The following is a 24797-nucleotide window of genomic DNA, read 5'->3' on the forward strand; positions in this document are numbered from 1 at the left end:
GACACTGCTGGGGTCTTGATCTTGGACTTTACAGCTTCTAGAGCTGTGAGAAATGCCTGTTGTTGCTAAGCCCCCGGGTTTACGGTGTTTTGTTATGTTCCTCAAATGGAGCAAGAAAGCAACTTCTCTCGCTCCCTGACTTGTCTTCTGCTGAGGTGTGTCAGAGCCAAGTTCTTCTACTATGACTAAGCCAACGGGACAACTTTGAACTCCTTTCATGACCTTGCAAAGGCATGTTGTATACTCCCTTCCTCTCCTCCCTTTTACTCAGCCAAGAAATAAACAATCCCCTTACACACAGAGACACATACACACAAACACATGCACACACACACATAGAGTGCTTGCTGTGGGTAAGCCTGGTCTTGGTTGATGCTAAGAGAATAAAATCTGTCTTCTTAGAACCTTTCAAATGGGCTTAAATCTGTAAGCATTACCTATGCAGGGCCTGAGAAAACAGCAAGCACTACTTTTATGGCTTAGTAGCTGAGATGTGGAAACCGTACTCTAGATAGCTCAACACAGTGTAGCTGAACAACACACATCACTGGAAAGGTACAGATAAGAATCCTGGAGACAGGCACACTGACGGAGTAAAGCTGAGCTTGGCCTAAAGCAGCAGCCCATCTGAACTAAATGCTGCTGCTCGCCTTGCAAATCAGCCCAAGGAGTTCAGAGAGTAAGTCCACTTGCACCCACGGAGGGTCTGTGTCTGCATCGGTGTTCATGGATAATGCCAAAGTCTGCCCCCAGCAGGAGAAGTAACTGGGTCCCATTATGTAGAAGGTATGGATGGAGCAGCAGACATTTACTTTCAGGTGGTCCTGGAATGTGGGGAGGACAGGACAGACGTGCCCACATGTCTGTTTCTCATGAGGACTCTCTTCCTGGTTGGTGGATGTCCGCCTCCTCACTGTGCCCTCCTGTGCCAGGGATGGAGAAAGCAGCCTCTTAGCATCAATTCCCACCAGGAAGCAAGCTCATCATGAAGGTCCACCTCTATAACCTCATCTAAACCTAATTGCCTCTCAAAGGTCCTCTCTAAACGCCTTCACGTTGCTGTGTTTTGGGTTTTCCTTGAGGGGTCGTCGGCATCCTGAGTCTCCATTCAGCACACTGTTCAGGTTATTGTGTGTTTTTTTCAGACCTACTCCACACTATCGGCACTCTGCTGCTCCGAGTGCCTGTCAATCAAAGTCACCCACTAAGTTCTACTTTGTAGCATATTAGAGTTTCTCTAGCCAAACCTCCAAATCTACAAATTAGAAGCATGATGAAAGTATCTGGGAAATGTAATTGGGTGACATCCTTTTCCTGTTTGAAAAATATATATTTATAACACATGGAGATAGTCTATATTTCTTCCATTTTATTTTATTTTGCTATGATCCTTATTTCCACTTAAATTTAGGCAAATGCCAGGAGTTGGACTTATAAGAGTATTAATTTGAGAATCAGAGGCCTGTGGTTTAAGACGGCTTCTTGACATCAGCTTTAATTTTCTGTGCCTATTAAAAAGTAAATGAGAACATTTTCCGCTGCCGTATGGAGTAGGATACATAAGCCTGCTACCAAAGTAAGATCTACAAAAAGCTTGGGTAACATAATGCTACATGAAATCGTGTAGTTAATTTACTAATGGGACGAGATCTAATATGCTACTAATAATATAGCAATATGCGATTAGCCATTAGTATTTGGTTTGTTAATTTAGGTTACCTACGTATTTAAAGTCGCATTGAGGGAACGGGAAGATGGCTCAGTGCTTACTGCTCAGTATCAACATTGGAGCTCAGATCCCAGCACCCGTGCTAGGCGGCTTACAAACCTTGTAATTCCAGCTCCAAGGGATCTGATGCCCGCTTATGCACACACATGTGCATATATAAACACACACACATAAGATAAAATATAAATAAATTTATTTTTAAAATGAAATCCCATTGAAAATTTAAATGACGTCAATTTTGAATATTTCTTTCTCTACCCATATAGCTTATGGAGCAAACTTAGCCAAACTCAAAGTTATATTTTAAATCCTGTCAGTCAGTTTTTCAGAGATTATGAGTTCACTTCCATCCTTATTATTAAAAAGATGGCAGCTTTTACGCCCTTGTATGATCCTCTCTTGGGCTTTTTATCCAAGTCCGCAAGTGCATATTCACATAACCCTGGCATGGTTCTCTACCCCTTCGTCTTCTGAATGCAAACAGCTTCCATTTATGTATTATCATAGATACCTTTTACATCAACTTCACTGCTCCTTAAGTGACCCTACAAGATAGATTCCTTTATCTCATTTTATGGAGAGAACTCACATCCAGAGAGGTTGAGAAACTTCCTCAGAGCGACAATTCATGAAAGGTCAGGTCAAGATTCCAACCCAGCTCTGGAGCTCCAGGGTCCATGATTTTAACCACCATGCCACTTTGTCACCGGGAAATCCAGCCCTGGAGGTTATGAGACCATTTCCCTGGGAATAATTCTTGCATTTCACAAGTGTCTTCTCCTTTTTTACTTTAAACTGGATCTGTATATATGTCTAAAATTGCATTGAATCAGAAACAATGACATCATCTCCAAAGTCATGGGCATCAAAGAGAAGTTTATCCCTTGCTCTCAAATATAACAGTTTCCTCTTCATGAGGGTAATTTTAAAGAAGGAAAAATAATGTAGCCTTTTATTTTGTTTACCCTAGTACACAAGCCTAGTCAGTTGGTGAACACTGGCTGGGATGACTGCAATATATATGTTTTTCATTTGTTTGTTTTTTAGTTCCAAGGTTTGATCACTTGTTACTCTCTTTCTCTTTTTGGTTTTTGTTTTTGTTTGTTTGTTGAGACAGGGTTTCTCTTTGTAGCCCTGACTATCTTGGAACTTGTTCTGTAGACCAGGCTGGCCTCGAACTCACAGAGATCTGCCAGGCTCTGCCTCCCGAGTGCTGGGATTAAAGGTATGCGCCACCACTGTTGGCCACTTCTTACTCTTAAAGACTCATCCTTGGCCGGACTCAGATTTTAGGAGGAGAAGCTCTCAGCCTACATCTCTTGGCAATCTGTTCCCGGCATCATTTTTCTTTGGCTTCTTTCATCTTCTCAGCCAACGGGGGGGGGGGGGGGGGAGAAAAAGAAAAAAAAAGCATATCCTGCAGCCTCACTGTTTCTGCAGAGCAAGACATCACTGTTTTGTTGCAGGCCGAGTGGCGTTACCAGATACTGAATTGTGTGCTTTGGTCTTAGGTTACTGCTGTTGCTCGAGCTGCTGCTGTTTTTTGTTTTCCCCAAGACAGGGTCTCTCCACATAGCCCTGGATGTCCTGGGACTCACTCTGTAGACCAGGCTGGTCTCAAACTCACAGAGATCCGCCTGCCTCTGCCTCCTGTGTACTGGGATTAAAGGTGTGCGCCACCACACCCAGCCAGGTCCTGGGTTTCTTTGTTCAAGGGCTCGCTGATAACATCTTGGCATACATCATTTTCTTTACAAAGACTGAGAAGTTTCAGGGTTCTGCTAGCTCTTTTGGGCCACAACCACCAAAGCACAGTAGCATCTGTCAGTCTTGAAATAATCCTCTCTCTTTTTCTTTTAACAATAACCAAGCTGAGAACATTCACATTGCAGTCAATCATGCATTGCAAGCAGACTTGCACTTCCTCTCTCCGGTTCTCCGTGGTCTATAACAAGAATGCCCCTTACTCAACAGCAGGCCCATTCTGCTGTGGGTCAATGGCCTTCCTTCATGGGAAAACCTTGTTTGTCGTTCCCACCACTGACTCAGACCACAGAGTCCTCCCGCTCTTCACCCAGAGCATCAGCAGCTACTTCCGTGGCCATTCGCTCTCACAGAATACATGAAGCTTGCATTCATCACCCACTTCTGTGAGTTTCTGACAGCAGGTGGCAGGGATGGGGATATTTAGACACAGCTGACAGCCTAGAAGGTGCCATGAAAAGGGGATTTTTTTTTTTTTTGAGATATGATCTCACTCTGTAGCCCAGGCTGGCCCGTAACGCCCTGTTAACCAGGCTGTCTCAGTGCTGGGATAATAAATAGGTGAGAGCAATCACACTCAGTTAGATTCTATTTCTGGAAAAACTTCTGGTCCTTAGACACTACACCAGGCTGTCTACACCTATTACCTAGTTTCAGTCTGTGCACACCCTGTAGGGTGAGATGAGGATCTTCAAATCGGGGTCTGAGAAACTTGCCCAGAACAATACAGAACTTAGCCAGCAGCATGAAGATTTGCCCTCTCTGCAGCCAGCTCTGAGGCTCGTGCACATGTGGCCCCCTGGGTTGCAAGCACCGAGTCTGGGAGTCCCTGATGGCCTGTGTGTGGACACCATGTTGCCAGCTGGCATCTGCCAGCCTTCCAGTTCCCTTTCATTTCTCTGTGTTCTTCTTTGCTGAGCCCAGCCAGATCTGCCGGCTGCCAGCAACAGAAATTCCTCGAGCCCATTTAAGCAGAAAAGGTTGTATTAAAGGATGCCAGGTGGTTCGTGGAATTTCTGGGAAGGACCAGGGATTGGGCTGGTGTCTTGTGGAGCCAGAAAAGAAGCCAAACCATGCCATGCTAGCAGGAAAAGCATGCCTCTGCACTGGGCTCTGTCCTCAGGACTTCATGGAGAGACAGCCAGAACAGTGCCGTTATCTCCACCTACTACAGAAGTCCTGGGTTACGGTGGGCAGGCACCGTCTCTGCTCATTCCTTTTACATTCATGTCATATCAGAATGCATCTGATTGGCAAAAAGGAGCTTCTCTGCCTGTGTGGTGACTGCAAAGGAGTATGGGAAATGTGGGGGTTTGGCACTCAGTGGGATTGAGTGAGCCAATTTACAGTGTCCGCTACACTTCATTCACTCCAGTTCTGGTTCCACGAGGCCAGACGGGGTCTCGCTCTGTTTGAGATGCTCTGACAAACCGGCACAAGCAGACTTTGATTTCTCCAAATTTTGGCATCTAGGAAGCCCACAGTCTAGGATCCTAGTGGGTTCAGTGTCTAGGAAAGGTCTACTTCCTGTCTCAGAGATGGTATCGTCTCACCATGTGGATGGTATAAAGGGCAAGGCAGCCCTCTCTCAAGGTCACGCACCATGAGGGTTCGACCCCTGATACCTAGTCACCTCCCCAATCCTTACCTCCCAGTACCATTCACCGTGAGGGTTAGAATGTCAGGATCTTCATTCAAGAGAGACGACATGTACAGAGTGTACATCACAGCAGGCAGGTGATGTTTGTGCCTTTGTGTCCTGTCCCTGGTGGGTGGAGATTTAAGTGCCGAGGACTTAAATGCACGGGTCCTAAGTGCACCAGATTTCAGTTTCCGTGTAGCCTAGATTCTCGTAGCTCAGCCTCTCTCTGTGTGACTGGTACAGACAGCAGAGGCCTTAACCTGATGGTCCTTTATGGGAAGTTGCTCATCTACACAAAGGAACTTCACTGTGTGGAGGGGTCGCTCTGGCGTGGTAGCGTTTTCTGGAAAGAGCCTTTCATCTGAAGTCCAGGATGCTAGTCGGTGTTCAATCTTCCATTCTCAGCGCTCTCTCTCTCTCTCTCTCTGTCTTTTACTCTGTCTCTCTTTCTCACTCTGTCTCTCTGTCTCTCTGTCTCTCTCTCTCTCTGTCTCTCTCTCTCTCTCTCTCTCTGAAATTCAAGCTTTGGTTCACAGTGTCCCAAATCCGAGGAAAATGATAACAAAAGAAATAAGTGAAGGACAGACCAGCATCTTTCTTACTCAGAAGAAATAACATTGTTTCCTTTAGACTTCAGAGTCCCAGTTGTTTTTGAGCAAAGCATCACAGGTAGGTTCATGGTCTTAAAGTAACAGAGAACGATGGAGGGAAATACGTTTGTTCGAAGACTGGGAGAAGGAGAAGGAGGCAGGAGGTGGTTACCCAGTGCTCCGCTTACTAAATGAATCTATCCAGCCAGCTCTCCAGTTTGTAAAAGGGAAAAGACCACAACTCCAGGAACCTGAGAGTTACTGTAAGAAATAAGTGCTCCAACTTTGGACGTGGCGTCTGATGCATAATTTTACAGCGTTCACCTCTTATCCCTCGGAGAAACCACAGCTCCCCTGGGTGGAGCCCTTGCCCTCCGCCTCCCGTCCCCACACAGCTCCCGCTGCCAATGTGGGTTTCTCTGCTCTCTCACTTTGGTTATTATGTGGGTAGTTTACATCACTAGGGTCAATAAGCAGATTCAAGTCTTAAGTCATTCAGGAGGGGTTGAGGGGAAACACATCTGTTTCTTTAACACCTTTGACAGCTACAACTCTGTAATATTAGAAATAAAGCCATCATCAAGGAGTTCAATTTGCATTTCCTGGATGCCTTGAAATCTTGGTTTTTGCCAAGGGCTTGCAATATGTGTATTAATTTTCCTTCAGGGTCCATTTAGCAGCAACAATCTGCAGGCTCATTTGCATTTTAATTGGGTCATTCTCCATCCTCTCCCCGGCTCTGAGCTTCTCTCTGCTGCTGCTGCTGAGAGCTGGGGCCAGATGTTGTCACAGCATCTGGGTGACTCAAATGTCAATGTCTGTGACTCTTTAGTGGCTGCCAGTCACGTGTTCCCTGAATTAAAAAGCCGAGGAAATTCTCAGTTCAAGTGTCATATGTCCAAACAGCCCTACAGAAGAAGAAACTTGGGTTTCTTTTTCAAATTATAATCACGAGCAATGTGGCTTTATTGCGTGGTCCTTCCCAGTGAGCCATACTCAACTCTAACACGAGGTTCTTGCTTTGAAAGGAAAATTGACACCGGGCAGTGATGGCGCACGCCTTTGATCCTCCACTCAGGAACCAGAGGCAGGTGGATCTCTAAGTTCGAGGACAACCTGGTCTGCAGAGCTAGTTTCAGGACAGCCAGGGCTATTCAAAGAAACCCTGTCATGAACCACCCCACCCCACCTCACCCACTTAAAAAAAAAAATTCACAAGAAGAAGGAGCATGTCTCAGGGGACGAGACTTCGGAAGGACAGACTATAAATGTGAGAAAGACTCATGGGATGGAATAGGCGCCATTTTCCCAGATGAAGAAACCAGACAATTCTGCCGAGGTCCTGTTGAGATGGAGGCTGTGACTGGGCCACCTCCCTACACAGAGTTGACACAGAAAGCTGGTGAAGCAAGCCGGAATTCAGGCGAGCAGCCTCAGAGATCCTGACATTACTGTGCTTGTAGGGAATGGGGCAGCATGAAATATTTATAATAGGCCTGGTGGGGGATGGTGGACCTGGAGGTGGAGATCAGCAAAATGTAGGGCATCGTGGAGAAGGCCTTGAGTGCGGAATGCTTACCTAGTTCTCACTAAGAGTGAGCGCTTCAGAGATGAATCGCTGCTGCTTTTAGAAACTCTGGGAGGCATGTTCACTCTGCAGCACACAGGACACACATACCGAATAGGGTATGAGTGCAGCCCATCACAAAATTGTAAACATGGACGTGGTTTTCTTTGGTGACTCCTCAGCATGGGTCTCAGGTGAAACTTTGCACATGATGTTGTGTTGTGGCGTTAAAAGGTTGGACACACCTGATTGGGGGTGTATAGGAGGGAGCACATCATTAAAAACCTTTTCTTTACAAATAAATAAATAAAAGGCTGTCAAGCTGTTGGGTGTTTGTAGAACCCTGCAGTGATACCTGTGCTCTGGGAAAACATGTCTTCCTTGAATTGGCCAGCTCTTGATTGACGGCCACTCCAAATCACTTGTAACCGTGTGCAGGTGAGAGTAGATGCCGGAGGTTGACATTGGTGGTTCAACACCTTATGTGTTGAGGCAGGTCTCTCACTGAATCTGGAGCCATTTTGATTCGTCTGGCTAGCCCACTTATGGTGGGCTTTCCATCTCCACTGCCTGCATCTGAGACGGTCACCATGTCCACCTGGTTCTGGGGATCTCAACTCCAGTCCTCACAGAGTCCATGGAGTCCTTTACCCTCTAAGCCATCTTCCTAGTCCCATAGATACGTCCTGCCCACTAGATAGGAGCCTACTGGTGAGCAGACTTATGCCTTCTTCTCAGAGCTCCATTTTGTCTTGAGAGGAAACTTTTCACAGTGTCCCTTTAGACCAGGGCTTTGTTCCTGGGCTCCTAAACAAAGCTCTTGGCTTTTTGTTTGCTTTGGTTTGGTTTATAGGACGGGATTTTATGTATCCCAGGCTAGGCTCAAACTTGCTGTTTACCTGAGGATGATTTTGAGCTTCTGATAACCTGCTTCTGCCGCCTAGAGGTGGGATTTCAGGGGTGCACCACCATGCCCAGTGTTTGCCATGTTGAGGGTTCAAACTCAGGCTGGGTGAGCACTCCATGAGCTAACCTGCAACCCCAGCCCAGCCTTTTGTTTCAAGGAATGTTTGTTGGAGATTGGATTGCAGGAGCTAGGATTATCAGAAAGTATGATATGGCCCAAAGCTGGGGAGTGATGGAAAAGCAAACATGAGACTCGGAGCCTCGTGTACCCCCCCATTGGCCGTAAGTGTCTATGAAGTCCTAAGACTGCACCCAAACAGCGGCAGCTTTTCATGTTGGAATTGATGTATCTGTGTGTCTGTCCAGCTTGTCTGTTTACCTTTGTTTTCACCTTGGGTATTTTTAAGATGTAGAATCCTGGTTTGCAACATGTAAGACCTTAGTCATGTGGCCTGGAGCAGGGTGCTGGTGTCTATAGGGGGCTGTGGGTGCCCTGCACAGAGTAGTACTACACCTTTTGGCATTTCTCTGAGATGGTTGCCTGTGTCCAAGGCTTGCTTCTCTGTGTCATCTGCTGTGGTATGACGTCATATCAGTCCTGGGAGAATGCCTTTGTGTGCCCTCAGTCAGGTGAAGAGGCCTGACTCCCCCCACTGGCTCCCCAATTGAGTCTTTGAGTCAGAGGTGAGTGTGTACACCTGTCTTTCCTTGTGTTGCCTCATACCCTGGGGGCACTGGCTCTCCAAGCCCAGCAATCCAGGCCATGTGAGCAAGGTGTGGTGGTGTTGGCCTTCTGAGACCTTTGGATGTCCTAATCCAGATGCATCCATTTTTAGGCTGGGCGAGGGTCACTTTTGCAAGGCTGTGACCTGCACATGTTCAGTGGTTTTCCTGAGAGGTCCATGGGTGGTTGTGGGTTAAACATTTCATTCAACCTCAGACAAAAGTTCTAGGTAAAGGGACCTGAGGAACAGAGGGGCTGCAGGCTAGATGGGGGCAGTTTATATGAGTGTGAAATAGGAGAGAGACATGAGCCTCTTACCACAGAGTGTTCATCAGAATTCTTAGAGGGCTCTGTGTAGACGGGCACCATAGCAGACATACGACCTCGTGTGTGTGTGTGTGTGTGTGTGTGTGTGTGTGTGTGTGTGTATAAGCACATGTAAATATGTGCACCACAAGTGTGCCTGGTGCCCTCAGAGGCCAGGAGAGGGCCTCAGATCCCCTGGCATTGGACTTACAGGCAGTTTCAAACTTCCCAGTGTGGGTACTGGGAATGAAACTTCTGCAAGAGCAGCAGGTGCTCCTAACCACTGAGCCATCTCTCCAGCCCCGAGATTGTTGTTTTGTTCCGTGTTAATAGAAATCAATTCTGCTAGCTCGGTCTTATCTTCTGAATTTTAGGGTCACCTTACTTCTTATACATCTTTTTCTTCTTTGCCTGTAACCAGTAAAAGAGGAAACAGGACTTGGTTCATGCCTTAACTGGGAACTAGTTTAGAAATTTTAAAAAGCTGGAGGTCATTTTACTTCCGAGAGGGAAGATGCAGCTCCCTTCCATCCCTGCTGTTTATGATGGACGGATTGACCCAGGAGATGACTAAAGGTCTCTCTGTGCCACTCTGGGCGAGTGTTTCATGTCTCTCTTCCGGGGAAAGCTCGGGTGATGTGTGGTTCTGTTCCGCCCTTGTCAAGTACCCAGTGGCCTGATTGGAGCTGGCAGCCCCTCTGGGGCCCGTGACTTCTGAGTCCTTTTACATGGCTGCTCACTGAAGGTTCCGTTTCTCTTTCCCTGTTTCCCCCCTTGTCACTTCCAATTAAGCCAGGAACCTCTGGAGCCAGGAGAAGAAGCCATATGCAGTCTGGCTGGCGATGCCCATGAGCCGGAATAGCAGAAAGGAGACTGGGCCATAGGTGTCACTTGATCAGTAACCACAAACAGCATTGTAACCCAAGCTTGGCAAATGCGTCATCCTCTGTCTGAGGAGGCTTGCTAGTTACTTATCACCCCATAGCTAATAAACAGGGGCAACCAGGTGACTGCGGTCACTCATAGTCATTCGGTAAAGCTCACTCTTTTTTGTTTTAGAATTTCTAGAGAAGTTATAGAGTCACAGCAGAATCAAGCATGGAGCATTTATTTCCAGCAGATGCACTTTCCTGACCCTGCATACCCCTCCTTCGCAAACACCTTCCACCAGAGGGTTGCGTTTGCTGTCATTGATAACTGCTTGAAGTCCTTTCGGGTTTATCCTGTTACTTTTTTGAGGCAGAGTATTGCTAAGTAGCTCATGCATGCTGTCTTTGAATTCACTGTGTTGCCCAGGCTGGCACGGAGCTAGGTCCTTCCCAGTCAGCCTCAAGGATGGCTAGCATTGTTCTCGTGTTCCACCACACCTGGCTATCCACATTCTCAGCTGAGTCCAAAGCAGAGTGGCTTGTTCCCGCCCTCCTCCTGAGTACTCACAGTCCCAGCAGGTTTGCGCCTTGGCTGCGGTTTGATTGGCAGAATGTGAATTGTTTCTGGGCAGCAGACACACTGCTAGGCCCTTTGTTTGGGGCTGCTTTAGATAAGGTTTAAGACCTGGAAGTCCCTCTTGCCTCATTCCCATGGGAAATTGCCTCCAATTATTTCTAGAAATTCTTCTTGTGGGAAGGAAAGGGAGAAACAAATAAGTGATTGTTTGGAGGCCCCGTAGAAAGAAGTTTACATCCACAACCCAACTTCCTCAGCAGCTTCAGAAAGCTGTGGGCTGGTGAGTCAAGTTCCCACAACCACAGAAACATCTGTGAGTCTAGGAGATTCTTCGGAGTAAAGGCGATAAGTACCTTGAAAGTACAGCTCTGAGCCCAAACATGTCACGGAGTGGCCTGTGGCTTTCGACGGGGCTCCCTCCACCCTTCCCACTTGAGGGAGACGGGCTCTGATACCTTTTGATCATAATGGAGCTGTGGTAAAACTCAGAAAGCTGAATTAGCCTGAGAGCTGGGAATTATAGCCTGCATGTGGCCAACAGCTGAAACTCTGAGTCCTGCCAGGAGTCATGGATCCCCTCTGTTGGGCTGTGGGAGAACACAGGAGGGGGCAGGGGGGAGGGGGCGGGTCGCCACAGAAACTGGTCTGAAACAAATGATTTTTTAAATTATTTACTTTTATTTTATTTGCATTGGTGTTTCATCTGCACGTATGTCTGTGTGAGGGTGTCAGATCTTGGAGTTATAGATAGTTGTGAACTGCCACGTGGGTGCTGGGAATTGAACCCGGGTCCTCTGGAAGAACAGTCAGTGCTCTTAACTGCTGAGCCATCTCTCCAGCCCCAACAAGTTATTTTTTTTAATTCACAGAGGTTTCCAGAGCATTTTTACCACCCATTTGCAGCAGAGTCATAAGGGAAAGGACCTTTGTTGAATGCATGCTCTGTACAGGTTCCCAAAGATGTTGTTCCCCCACCACACACACACACACACACACACACACACACACACACACACGCACACACTCTGCCCACATGGTGTGTAGTTCCTTCATCATCCTCCACCAGCCTCACTTCAGAACTCTGGTAGAGTGTGTCGGGTGTGTGTTTGAGGGGCAGGGATGGGTCGGGAAGAGCCTCAGTCAGGAGTATCTGCTCTTCGGAAGTTAGACTTTTCCTTACCCAAAAGAGATTGTTTCTTTTCAGAAAGCATGCCGATCTTTCTCTCATGGGCTGATCTAATACCTCACAAATGGGCCTTGATTTTGAAAATCTGGCTGAAAGATGACAAACAGCCCAGAGGACAGCTGTGTTTGTGGAGGACCCAGATTCGGGGGCCACAGTGACATATGTCTCCTGCTCATTTACCTTCCCGGTGCCTAGTGTGAGCCATGTTACTGTCTCCCGTCTTCACTCAGAATGACTCCTTGGATGAAGAGAGGAGACAGAGAGCTCAGAATAGGAGAGGCTGAGCAAGCAGATGCACCTGAAGGACTGGGACTGATGGGCGGGGCCGGTGGGGCGGGGTGGGGCCAGTGGGGCGGGGCGGGGCCAGCGGGGCGGGGCCAGTGGGGCGGGGCCGGACTTTTCTGTGCACAGTTGAAGTTTAAACGAAGTACCATATGCCAAAGGAAGAAGAGGTCCAACAGCAGACAAGGATGTGGAAGAACATTTTGGGAAGCTCCCCAGTGCTTGTTCGAGGAATGTTAACAAGCCCAGAACAAACAGGCAGGAGTGGGAACTAGATGGCAGAAGGAGCTTTGGGCACAGTCGTCGAAGGCTGAGCCAGTCAGCAGCACTTTCCAGACGGATTTGTTCACAGAGCCTTTCTTGCATAGAGCATCTCCCTCAAAGGATGTTTTATAGACTCTGTTTTTAGAAAAACTAGGTTAAGATCATTAGGAAAATGAGAGAGGACCCTTAAGAAGGAAATTGAAAAAGTCAGCGAGACCAGGGTCAGTGAGATGGGTCGGCAGAGGGAAGCACTTGCCACTAAGCCTGATGACCCGAGTTCAATCCCTGGATCCCCTGTAACGGTGGAAGAGAACATTGACGCCACGAAACTGTCCTTTGCCTCCATAAGCAGTCCATGGTATGTGTGTGTCCAGGCACGTGTTATATGACCTCCACCACACACACACACACACACACACACACACACACACACACACACACACTAAAATTCATTTTAAAAAGGAAATGATAAGTTTTCTCCTAATTTCTCACTTCTTTCCTAGACATTAGGAGTATGCAGGGTCCTGAAGGGAAATAGAAGAGGGAATGTTATTTAAATGTTGTCCCAGCATTTTCGATATAATGAATGCAGATGGCCAGTGAGATGGCTAAGCCAGTAAGGGCGCTTGCCGCCGTACTGGAGTTCAGTCCCCAGGACTCGAATGTTGGAAGGAAAGAACCAACTCTTGCAAGTTGTCCTCTGACCTTCCCAATTTGCATGTGACACATGCGTACATACACAATAAATAAACAAATGTAATTTTTAAAAAAATTTAAGCACAAATAAGTGCCAGAGAGGAAAGCACTTCCTACCATAGTCTGGGAGGCATGTAGAGGCTGCGAACCCAGTCACGTGCTGTGTGACTCAGTGCAGTGTTTGGGGGGTTTGAATCTGTGTTTGTTAGAAAAGGCAAACTGCCTGCAGTTCCCTGGTGATATCTGTTGCGTGTGTATGACCTATTTCTCATTCCCTTAACTTTCCGCACCCTACCAGTGTTGATACTCATGGCCCCTAGAGTGGGAAGCAGTAATGGGATAGTGTACTGTAGTGTTCTAAGAACCCATGTGGCAAATGCTGTAGATGGGTCTTCTTGTGGGAGGCTGTCTTGCGTGCTGTGAGATTTGCAGCAGCATCTCTGACTTCTACCACTCAATACCAGCAGCAACCCCGCCTCCATCCCAGTTAGAAGAACTAAAAAAATGTTTGCAAACATGGCAGAGTCAAAGTGTTCCCTGAGAAGCACCACTAGTGACTGGGAGTATGACTTACTGGTAGAACACTTGCCTCATATGCATGGAGTCCTGGATTTGATCTCCAGCACACACACCATGTGAGTGTGTAGCATCAATGGTACGCATGAAAGCGTACATACTTGTGAAAAAGCAGGAGCCAATATATGCATGGATGTGTGCAGGTTTATTTTGTTCAAGATTTCAGTTGTGTTTGTGTGTGCACCTGTGCACGTCCACACATGAGTGCAGGTGCTCATGGATGCCAGAAGAGGGCCATTGAATCGTAGAGCTGGAGTTACAGGTAGTTGTGAGGTAGGTACTAGGAAATGAGTCAGAGTCCTCTGGAAGAGTGGTACATAATCTTAACCCCAGAACTCTCTCTCAAGCCCCTGAGTACATGTTTCTTAATATAGGAATTGGGTTAGATCAAGGATGGCCTTAGATGCTGTACGAAGTAGCGGCTTTATCCTTTGGATGGTGGTTCATCAGTAGAGCATTTCAAACTGATCTACCTGTTCACCATCCAGTACCTCTGTGTACAAGATAGAATGGATGGGGTGGTGTAGCAGGAATGCCAAATGCTTCTAGTTTCTGGTCCTCACGCCTTATATACCTTTCTGCTTTCTACCACCACTCCCTGGGATTAAAGGCGAGAGTCACCATGCTTGGCTGTATCCTTGAACACATGGATTTCTGCCTCTGGAATGCTAGGATTAAAGGTGTGAGTGCCACCATTTTCTAGCCTCTGTATCTAGTGGCTGTTCGGTCTCTGACCCCAGATAAGTTTATTAAGGTGCACAGTATTTTGGGGAACACAATACCACCACAGGGTGGCCACCTGAAGATGTGAGAATAGTTAGGAATCAAGGCCTTAAAATGTAAAGAGGATACAAGGAGGAGGAAGGTGAGAAAGGTTAAAGACACAGAGCCGAGAGGATTTAACTACCAGATACACAGAGGGAGGAGTCCAGGTAACTCATTGCTTGAGTGACAGGGGTGGCAGTGATCAGAAGAGGGGACACGGAGCAAGAACCTGCTGGGGGAGGAACATACGGGATTTCGTTTTAGAGTGTGATGAGTTTTTGTATCTGTTGGCCATCCCATGAGGTGTTAACAGGAGGCAGGCGCTGGCCAGAGCTCCGAGGAGAGCTGGCCACTGAGGGTCAGTGCTCGCTCTTAGATGCTGTAACTATGGAGACAAGAGGAGATAACCCAGAGACTAGGCAGCAGGCAGCTGGAAGAGGGCTCTGAGTGCTGCTGGTCAGAGAACTGGACACATCCCACAGCTGAGAAATGGATCTGTGTCAAGTGAAGAACCGGCAAGATGGTCATATCAATCTGCCAGATGCTGCCAGATGTGAGGGAACACCGGGGGCATGCAGGCTACATGTGGGCTTCAGGAAGAGAGGAAGACTGGAGACAGAATTTTCTCTGGGTGCTTGTAAACGCTGCATTAGGGTAGTAGTTAGAAGGGAGCTGAGACTCTGAGTTTGCAGGCCATGGCTCTCCTGGCTTACACAATCCAGGGTGTTCCCAAACAGCTTCTACATACCTGCCTCTCATCACAGAACAGGCAAACAAACAGCACCTTGGCTGCTTACCTATCTTCCTGTGAGTTATGCTAGGTTGAGATCTAGGGAAAAGATAGGGAAAGTTCACGACTATTGTTTTCAAGGCTGTCTATGAGTTTTAGTTAGGGGCACATGATCATCTTTTCATTTTGCAGTTTTCCAAACAAGCGTGACAGTTCTTCTAGAACTAGAAAGAGCCAGGGAGTAGATGGGAGGGAAAGGACTCCATTGGCATTCTAAAAATTACAAATAAGTTACCGTTTCGACCTTTTTCAGCAAGCACGTTCACATCGTTGTACAAACATCCCTGGCAGCCGTCTCCAGAACTTAGGTTTTCAAAACTGAAACTCTGGGCAGGACATGGAGGTACAGAGTTAGGATCCCAGCACTTGGGAAGCAGAAGGACGAGGAGAGCGAGTTGGTTGTATACATGCAGCACATTCTGTTTATCCATTCACCTGTGGATGGGTATTTTCAGCGCTCCCACCATTCGGCTATGGTAATCCGGGCTATTTTTATGTATGTGTGTTGGGGGCAAGGGTGTTAGTGTTAGTGTAGATGTATGTGCTTGGAGGGCCAGAAAACTTCAAGTGTTGCTCCTCAGGCACCAACCACCTAGGGGGTGTGTGTGTGTGTGTGTGTGTGTGTGTGTGTGTGTGTGTGTGTGTTCCTAAATATACAAATGTAATCAGCTCCATCTGTTTAGTGTTGTTTGTAGATATATGATTTCAGGGCTGATTACTTGGTATTGGATGACCAGTTGAGGCCAATCCCTGAGGAAGACTATTTCTCCCCTCCCAGCACCCCTTAGTTCTTTGCATGTGGGTGAAGCTTTTCCCCTTCCATGTTAAGATACTGTCTGTGTTGGGCTTGTGCAGGCCATGTGTAGGCAGCCATACTCTTAACTAGCATGGGTGAAGCTTCTCTGTCATTTCTAGGAGACACAACCACATAGTAAAGAACTGATCCTCTGGCTCTTACAGTCCTTTGAAGTTCTGTATTCTAATCTCGGCACTCCCGCCAGGCTAGCTTTCTGACCTCCCTGGGCCTACTATCATACCTGTGCAGTGAGAAGGTATGAGGAAGTGGTCTTTAGGGTCCCTCCCGGGTCACTAAGGGTGAGGATACAGTAGCTCCGGATCTCAGGAACCAAGGTAGGTTCCACACTACCTTTATAAGAAGTCAGTGAGGACTCATCTCAGAAGCCAGGGATCTCAGTATGGCTCCTGCACTTGCTACAGGGGCCGTGTTATGAGTAAACACAACAGCAATTCCCCTGGAAGCAAAGTTGCATGCCGTGCATTATCCAGACTCCGATGAGAAAATGTGACCAAGAGGCGGGAAAACTGGTTCTCCCATAGAGTTTTGGCAACCCTCACAAAATGATAGAATATTCAGTAGACAGAATTAACTTGTCGCTGTGACTGAAGAAAACATTGACCCCATTTCCTCCACGGCTTTAAAACATGAATAAAAGGGCCAGGCTTCCTTCTTGTAGTAAACTCAGCGCAGGAGAGTGGGCTGTCCCAAAGAGGGCGGGGAAGTCCACCACACAGTCAGCTCTCCAGCCTCTGGGCTGAATGTCAAACTCGGGGAAGTGGGTGCTTGTCTTCCAGTGGTCCTGTCAGACCCACAGTGAAACAGCAGAGAGCTTTAACTAAACATATATCACCTGGGTATGTCTCAAAGATGTGGTGGGCTCTGAGGAGGACCAGACCTCACTTGGAGAACGTGAAAAATCCTTTGGAGAGACTTTTTGCTTTTTTTTTTTTTTTTAGATCTGGTCTCTCTATTTTGTATCACTGGCTGTCTGGAACTCACTTAGGTAGACCAGGCTGGCCTCAAATTCAGAGAGATCCACCTGCCTCTTTGTTGTCTTGTTGTTGTTACTAAAATCTTCTTAAAATTTATTTTAAGTGTATGTATGTTTTACCTGCATGTATGTCTGTGCCTGCAAAGGCCAGAAGAGGGCATGAAGTCCCCTGGAACTGGAGTTAAAGACAGGTGTGAGCTGCCATATGGGTGCTGGGAACTGAACCCTGGTCCTTTAGGAGAGCAACAAACACTCTTAACTACTGAGCCGTCTCCCCAGCCCCAATATGCTAAAATTTTTAAAAATAGCTTTGAAAATTGAAGAACTTCTGAGGTGACTAAAAATAGGTTGTGACAATATGTCATTTGCAGTGTGTGTATGTGTGTGTGTGGGGTCTCTATTGACTAAGATTCTAAAATAAATTGATAAATGAAAGAAGATGGAAGCTGTCGGTCTTGGCTTTCCAGAAGGGTAGCCCGAGAAGAGCGGCTAACAGAAGCCTTCCTTGCGTCATAACCTCAGTGTGGCCGGTGAGAGTTTTGTTAACATTGTAGTAATGACACACCATTCCCTTTTGAACTGTTCATGTGCACTTTCGAACCTACCGCTAAGGCCTTGGGGCTGCCGATCTGTTTGGACTTCTAGAAACCCCACGACTGCATTGGAAAGCGAAGCTTTTCCTCGTAGAGTAGAAATCGTGTTATGTGTGTGTTGTGTTTGGGGGAGGCTGTTTTTTAAAGTTGTGTTTCCTGATAAAGTCTGAGTGAGAAACCAAATCATCTTTTCAGCTGCTCATTTTCTAGAAGCGGGGTGAGTGTTCTGACCGGCCGTCTCTGCATTTGATAGACGGTCTGCGACAGAAGAAGGGATGGGGGGATTAGAAAGGAGGAGATTTGTTGTCATGGCGACAAGTAGTCCTCCTTGACCAATGAATTTCATTATAAAATTAATTCCATTTTCATACCCATTTGGACGCAGGCTTTTCAAAAACCGCTTTTTGTGCATGAGCGTGTATATGGGGTCTCTCTCTGGAGCCGGAGCTTGCTGTTTCAGCAACACTGACTGGGCAGTGAGCCCCAAGACACACCTGCCTCTGCCTCCCACCCATTCCAGGAGTTACAGATGTGAACCACTGTACTGGCTTTGACATGGCTGCTGGCCATTTCAGCTCAGCTTCTCATGCTTACCCAGCCAACATCTTACCCACAGACCACCCCTTGGCCCTTTAAAGTGCAAAATATACTTAGCTCCTGTGACAGACACCAGGTCACTGGGTGGAAAGTTTCTCAGCTCATTTCCTGGTGTCACATTTTTCATGGATGTGAAATGCACACTAGGTATATTTTTTGTGGGTTCAGGCCTGAAATCTCCAATCTACCTCTGTGGTGGCCTTGCATCCGTGTTATAAGCTGTCCTTTGCTGAGGGCAGGGCTGACCTACAGAAGGACGCCTCCAGTGATTGCTGCCAGGGGCTGGTTTTCCTGTCTACTCCCCCAAAATGAAAGTGGTTTCTAGCAGCCTGGGATCTCACACACTGGCGGAGCCGTGTTTGGCTCGTCCCCTCGCAGGCACGGTTTAGCCGGACGCACTCATAAATGAAAAACGATCTGAGGGCTGCGGGTGGGTGGGGCCCGGAGCTCGGCAGGTGAAGCCGGAGCGGAGACTCTCTGCTCAGCAGAGCATGGTGGCGTGCTGGCAGGAAGTTGGAGCGGAGCGATGGCCAGGCTCACGTGTTTTGTTGATAGTTGGTAACCCTCTGTGAAGACCTGAATGGAGACGAGAAAGCGAACACATCGAACTCTGGCAACCGGCCTGCGCGAGTGGCTGCTGGAGCCCTGAGTGTTCACCTCACCAGCGCACGATGCAAGATGCAGGTAGGAAGCAGGCATAGAGAGCCGGTGTGAGCCTCAAATCTTTCCTAGCGAAAACTTTGGACTCCCAGTGGCTTACTTATTTAAAAAAAAAAAAAAATATGTATTTGAGATGTGAACAAGAAACAGCATGAGGAGACTTAAGCTAAATTGCGCTGATGCTTGCCCACACAAGTGTTTCTGTTACAAGTTTGATAACCTACCGACAGTCGCCGTCTGAGGATAACTTTTAGAAATGAATCACGGGAATTCACGCGGCGTTGAAGTTAAAACCCGGTTTTTTAAATTGGCAGGTGATAAATTAGCAGGCACTGTTTTTAGAGCAAATACTTGGAAGATAGTTGACCAGAAATTGATTTTCAGGCTTGAGGGGAAAAAAAAAATTGCTACATTTTCTTAGTTGAGAACCAGAGAGGGCTTGCTAATTCCTTCTGGCATTTGTACTCCAAGAGGTGAATGGCTAACAGCTGGGGAGTATCCAGAAATTGACTGGGATCCAGGACAGAACTCCAGGGTGCTCGTGTTTTTTTCCGTGGAGGCCACCCCCCTCTGCCTAGCCTCAGAAAGGGAAACCAGTAAGGAGATACAGAAAGGGTCCAGAACGTTTGTCAGGACCAGGGATAGATGGGGGCTGACGACTGTCCTCACACTCGGAAGCAGGGACTGTTCTATCGGGCCAGCCTTGCCTGCAAACCACACAGGAAGAAAATGGAAACATTTGATTTGCGCCTCCTGTGATTGTAGCCGGATCTCAGAACATCCTCTCTGTGGTGGAGGCAGGGGACTGGTGATCAAGAGAAACAGAACAAAGCCCAGCCCAGCCTGGTTTTCAGAACCATGCCTAGACCTTGCTTCTCCTGGAGTCAGGGCTGACCTGACACAGGTCTCCTCCTCCAGGGGTAAGGTGGGAATACTGTGAAACGGAGCTGACCCAGGTGGTTGCTGTGAGGGGGAGCCTCGGAGGTAGATAGAGAGCTGCAGCCTGACTTTGAAGGCCTATGAGCCACAGAGCTGTGTCTGAGGAGGCAGTTGTGGGAGCTGCTGACTGGCAGGCATATCATCCATGGCCAGTAATGACCATGTTCTGTAATTTTGCAGTTTAGGCCCGAGGGAGCCAGGTACGCTCACAAGGCGCATCTGATCACTGTCCCGTTCTCGTGTCTCAGCCTCCCACGGCCAGCATATATAGAAAGAGGGAACAAGGAAACACGTGGAGGCGCTTAGGAAACCTCTCACTCCTACCCTCCTGCTGCAACCTTGCTCTGTGGTGCCTGGGTTTGCCTCTCCCACTTACTTCAGACCGACGCTGCCCCAAGAACTTGGAGGGCCCATTATGGAAGCATTTGGGTCAGCAAACTATGGCCCAAGGGCCAAGTCCAGCTTGTTCTAGCCTGTTGTTTTTTGTTTCTGTTTTTGTTTTTTTGTTTTTCTTGTTGTTGTTTTTTGTTTTTATGGCCTGGGAGTTAAGAATGTGTATGTATATTTTCAAAGAGTTGGAGAAACAGGACGGAGATGTATGGCCCCCCAACACCTGAAGTATTTACTCTCCGACCCCTGACAGAGGGGAAGTCTGTCTTCTAACGCCTCGGTTTCTCTATATTCGTGAACACCATGTACAGCTGATCGACACAACTCATTGTGTGTCCAGTACTTTGAACAGGTTGTTGTTTGGGAAGCGGTTTCTTGGTCTGTGTTAAATCACACTACTGCCTCTAAAAGTATTGTGTTCTTCGGGGTCGGGAGGTTGAAGACCGTGTGAAGCATGTCAGCGGAGTATGTGACTCTGGTTGGATTTTTGTCACTCCCCGATTCATGAGCCACAGAGTCAGCCACATGGTTGACTGCACTGTGGAATCACGCCTTTCACCAAGTCAGTGCTGTGCTGGCCAGACTTGTCCCATCTCAGTATTTGGAGTGGCCACTTCAAAAAGATGCTGACAATAATCATGTGTGTGCGTATATATGTATACACTATGTGTAAGACGTTAACTGAATATGGTTTCTCATTCAGAACAAGGTTCCCTTATGAGTCCCTAAGAACGCTTAGCGTAAGCCTGCCAGCCTTCCCATGAATGTCCAGTTCTCTACGTCCCACAGTATTTCACTGTTGCCCTCATTTCTAATACGGGAAAAGGGAAATCCAGTGTGACCTTGCTTATGTTCAACTTGTGTCAAAACTGCAGGCCTGGATCCAGAGCCGGCTTCTGTAAGTGGCTTATTGTCCACCACAGAAACATAGGAAATCTTTCATAAGGAGTTCCCAGTTTGAGAAGGAAAATGAAATGCCTGGGATTAAACTTTTTTTTTCACCAGGACATTTCAATCATCCATCCTCCTCTGGTATTTGAAAACTGAGTGTTGTCGGTAAAGAAGGATGGGGTGGAGCTTGGCTTGAGAGGTGAAAACAGGTGAGGAGAAGCGAAAATAGGAAGAGTAGGATGCCCCACAGGAGGTAAAGCCTGGAAACAAGATGGCACCCGTAACCCCCGAGGAGCAGGTTCTTGAGGCCGGGAGGGGTAGGTCATTAATTAATCCGCCATGGGAGCAGGCAGAGCCTCGCCCGTGTTTAGCAAAGAGGTTGGCTCTGAACTGGGAGATTAAGCAACCTGCTGTTCCTGTATGCCCTGGAATTTCAGACCGTCAGGAAGCCTGCTTTGCAGAACTGTTGCAACCCAACCTGGAAGCCGAGCCACTGAGTTGGGGCACACAAGGAAGTCCAAGGAGCTTGCCCAGAAAGGCTGGGGCTGGGTGGCCATTCTCGGCGGGGCCGGAGGAAGGATCAGCTCCTGTTCCCAGAGGGCCTGAGTGTGAGTGACAGTGTATATGCCAGAGCCTTGGTCGGCCTGATATCTCAGGGTCAGAAGGGGCCTTTGCACTTCCTGTCTTAAAGACACAGGGAGGAGGCCCTGCAAGCCATGAGTGGCCTTATTGCACCAACTCATTTATGCAGACTTTGCAGCGCTCAATGGTTGGCTGGGGCATCTGCCGCTTCTCTTTTTAAACAGGGCTGAAATCCGACCTCTGTTTCGTATTTCTTTCTTTCTTTTTTTTTTTTTTAACAATGAAACAGACAACACACATGCATAAGTAATAAAATCCTTTTTGAAACAGGCTTGTAAACCCACAGGAGAGAAACAACCAAGCCAAAGGCAATGAATGATTTGGAGTTTGTGAAACTTCGTCATCTCTAAGGGAATCAGCAAGGTCACAGCCCGGTGGCTGGCTTGGTGTCCCCCCAACACATGTTGCCCCGTTTTAAGATGAAGACCTCCCAATGTATGGCTGTGTATTTCCTGCAGTGGGGGATGAGCGTACAGTGCGAGGTCCTTCCTTCGGTGAAGAACCCACGACAGCGCTGATTCTCTTGGGAGACAGAGAACAAGATGGCAGCCTTCCTGCCCTGGCATCCACACCGTGACCTGAGGGGAAGGCACTGTGTGGTGCACCACAGACTAGATCTTTTGGTGGCTTTGTGGCCCTCCTCAGGCATGTCTCCTCCAGGTAGACTTGCTTACTTCGCCCAGGTGTAGGCACACTGAGGTTACCTCAACAGTGAATCGGGCCCCCAAAACAGGTGACCTGCGACTCTGGATCTGCGTTCCCTGTCATGATTCCTCCCCCAAACAGTCAGTTCACCTGCATTTAACATGACAGGACCCCAAGTGACTACTTCTGTCTAAGAGTATCAACCCAGAGTCTACTGTTTAGTAAGATCAGGGTTCAGAGGCTACTGGGTGGACCTGTCACGGGGTACAGGAAGACCCACTTCGTTGTCTTTCTGAATTCACCACTGAGTCCCTTCCTCTTCCCACGTAGGAGAAGGGAACTAAGTTGCAAGTTGGTAGAAGGTGACTTGGAGAAAGACACAGGGTGGCCCCTCAGACTGCATTGGGTCATAAGCCTCTCAGTTTCGGTCAGACCCAGACCCTCGGGGCAGAGGGAACACACTTGTGGGCTGCCTTTAAGGGAGTGGATGGGTCTGTTCTTACATTGTGTTTTCTCAAGATTTAATCTCACAACCACCACCACAACAACAACAACAAAAAATGAGGTTTTTACGAACTCTCTGCCTCACTTCTGCAGTTCACAGTTGATAATCTCTGTACAAATCAGAAGCAAGTGGGAAGGCCCTGAGGCAGGGTGAGCAGAGGGAACTTGAGTGGAGCAGACTTGACCTCCTCTTGAGTGACGCTCGGCCCAGAATCTGTGGTTGTTCTATTCTTTACCAGACAGCAGCCTTTCACTCTTGCCTTCCCCGCCTCTTTCTACCCCTTTGGGGGAAAGTGTTCTTATGCTGTCCTGCCCTCCTGGCTCAGCCCCAAGAGAAGGGTCTCCCTTCCCAGGCACCCGTGTTTGTCTAGACAAATTCCACTTTGGCCTTCAGCTTGCAACATTTCAACTGAAGTTAAGCCGCTGCCTGTGGGCTGAGAGCTGCCTGCCGGCCCAGCCGCTGGCTTTGGAAAACATTGCGTGTCTCTTACTGTCGCAGAAGCAAAACAGTTTGGACAGAAGAGCAATAAAGACCTGGAGGGGAGACACAAAATCACCGCTAAGTGCTGCAGGGAAAACCGGTGGCGGTGAGCAAGGATGCCTCTCGGATTTGTGACACACAGGCCACAGCGTGCTGGGCTGCAGCTAGTCCCTCAAGTGAGCCAAGCAGTGAACAGTGTAAGGGAGAATGAAATAATACCAAAGCTGAGGAGGAGACCTGGGCATCTTGGTGTGTATGGGATTTCATTGGGATAACCTGACTAAAGGTTGCATCCAACTTCGTTAGAAATCCTGCTGTTTTCATTGAATAGTATACCAGATGTTCTTTATTATTATTATTTATTATTATTATTATTATTATTATTATTATTATTATTCTTTGAAGCTTTCATAGATGTGTATAAAGTGTCTTAAGTCATATCCACCTCCAATCCTTCCCTCCGACTCCTCCTGGATCCCCTAGTATATTTCTCTTCCAGAATTACGTCCTTTTTTTTTCCCTAGCCCACTGATGGACGAAGTTCTTCTGTATTAGTTGTTTGGTTTACTGGTTTGTCTAGCTGATTGTTTTGCTGTTTGTTTTTAAGACAGCGTAATGTAGCTCAGGCTGGCCTCAGACCTCCAGTGTAGCTGAGGATAAACCTGAACTCCTAGTTCTTCTGGAATTTCTGCAACAAGTGCTAGGATTACCCAAGAGTACCTCTGCCATGCTCGCCTATAAATAGATATTCTAAATGAGTTAGGGTGGCCGTAATTTAGCGTCACATCTTGAATGCGAGCAGAGTCGATTATTTCAAACTCTTAGGAGAAGAAATAAACCAGGCCTGGAGATTTACACGCTGAGTGACTTACGCTTGTTGCCACTGGCACTCCCAGAGACGAAGAGAGTCTATTGCCAGTTTTAGTTCTTTTTTTTTTCTCCTATGGGCTCTTCATCCATTCCGGAAACAACCTCAAGGTCATGCTAAAACCAGAGAAGTCTCAAAGCCAAGATGTCACGCACATAGTCACCTTCCTAAGCCAGTGACAGTGACTACCCCTGGTGCTAATTGTTGCAGTGCGACCTGCCAGGCCAGGTTCTTGTTATATACAGGCTGACTCTCCAGCCACTTCCTACTCTATTGCCTGGGTTATACTGTAGGGTGCGCTAGAGAAATAGAACCAAGAAGGGGAGTAACTGTAAGAGTGCATTTGTGAGATGGGCTCAGGTCATCGGTCCCAGTAGCCATCTGCAGCAGAGAGCCAGGGAAATCTTCAGACAAAACACAGAGTTCAACAACACAGCCCACAAGCCCCAAGAGCGCTGCTGGTGCAAATCTACATCCAAAGGCGAGGATCTGGAATCCAAATCCATGGCAATAGCAACAGAAAGAACACTCTGGAAGAGAGAGACAAGAGCAAGTACCCTCCTG

At 47.6% G+C, this 24797-nt stretch overlaps 1 protein-coding gene across 4 annotated transcripts in view; it reads left to right on the forward strand.

Moving 5' to 3' along the window:
• The window catches only part of Pdzd2 (PDZ domain containing 2), a 381914-nt gene that overhangs the window by 225426 nt on the left and 131691 nt on the right, over positions 1–24797 (forward strand). Inside the window, exon 1 of one of the 4 annotated variants that reach the window (XM_037209381.1) lies at positions 18637–18897. The exons of the other annotated variants lie outside the window; for them this stretch is intronic. The gene's annotated coding sequence lies outside the window, so the exon portion shown is untranslated. Of the gene's footprint in view, positions 1–18636; positions 18898–24797 lie in introns of those variants that run through there. 4 annotated transcript variants of the gene reach the window in all.

Source organism: Peromyscus leucopus, chromosome 11 (assembly GCF_004664715.2).
Source record: "Peromyscus leucopus breed LL Stock chromosome 11, UCI_PerLeu_2.1, whole genome shotgun sequence".
Classification (NCBI taxonomy): domain Eukaryota; kingdom Metazoa; phylum Chordata; class Mammalia; order Rodentia; family Cricetidae; genus Peromyscus; species Peromyscus leucopus.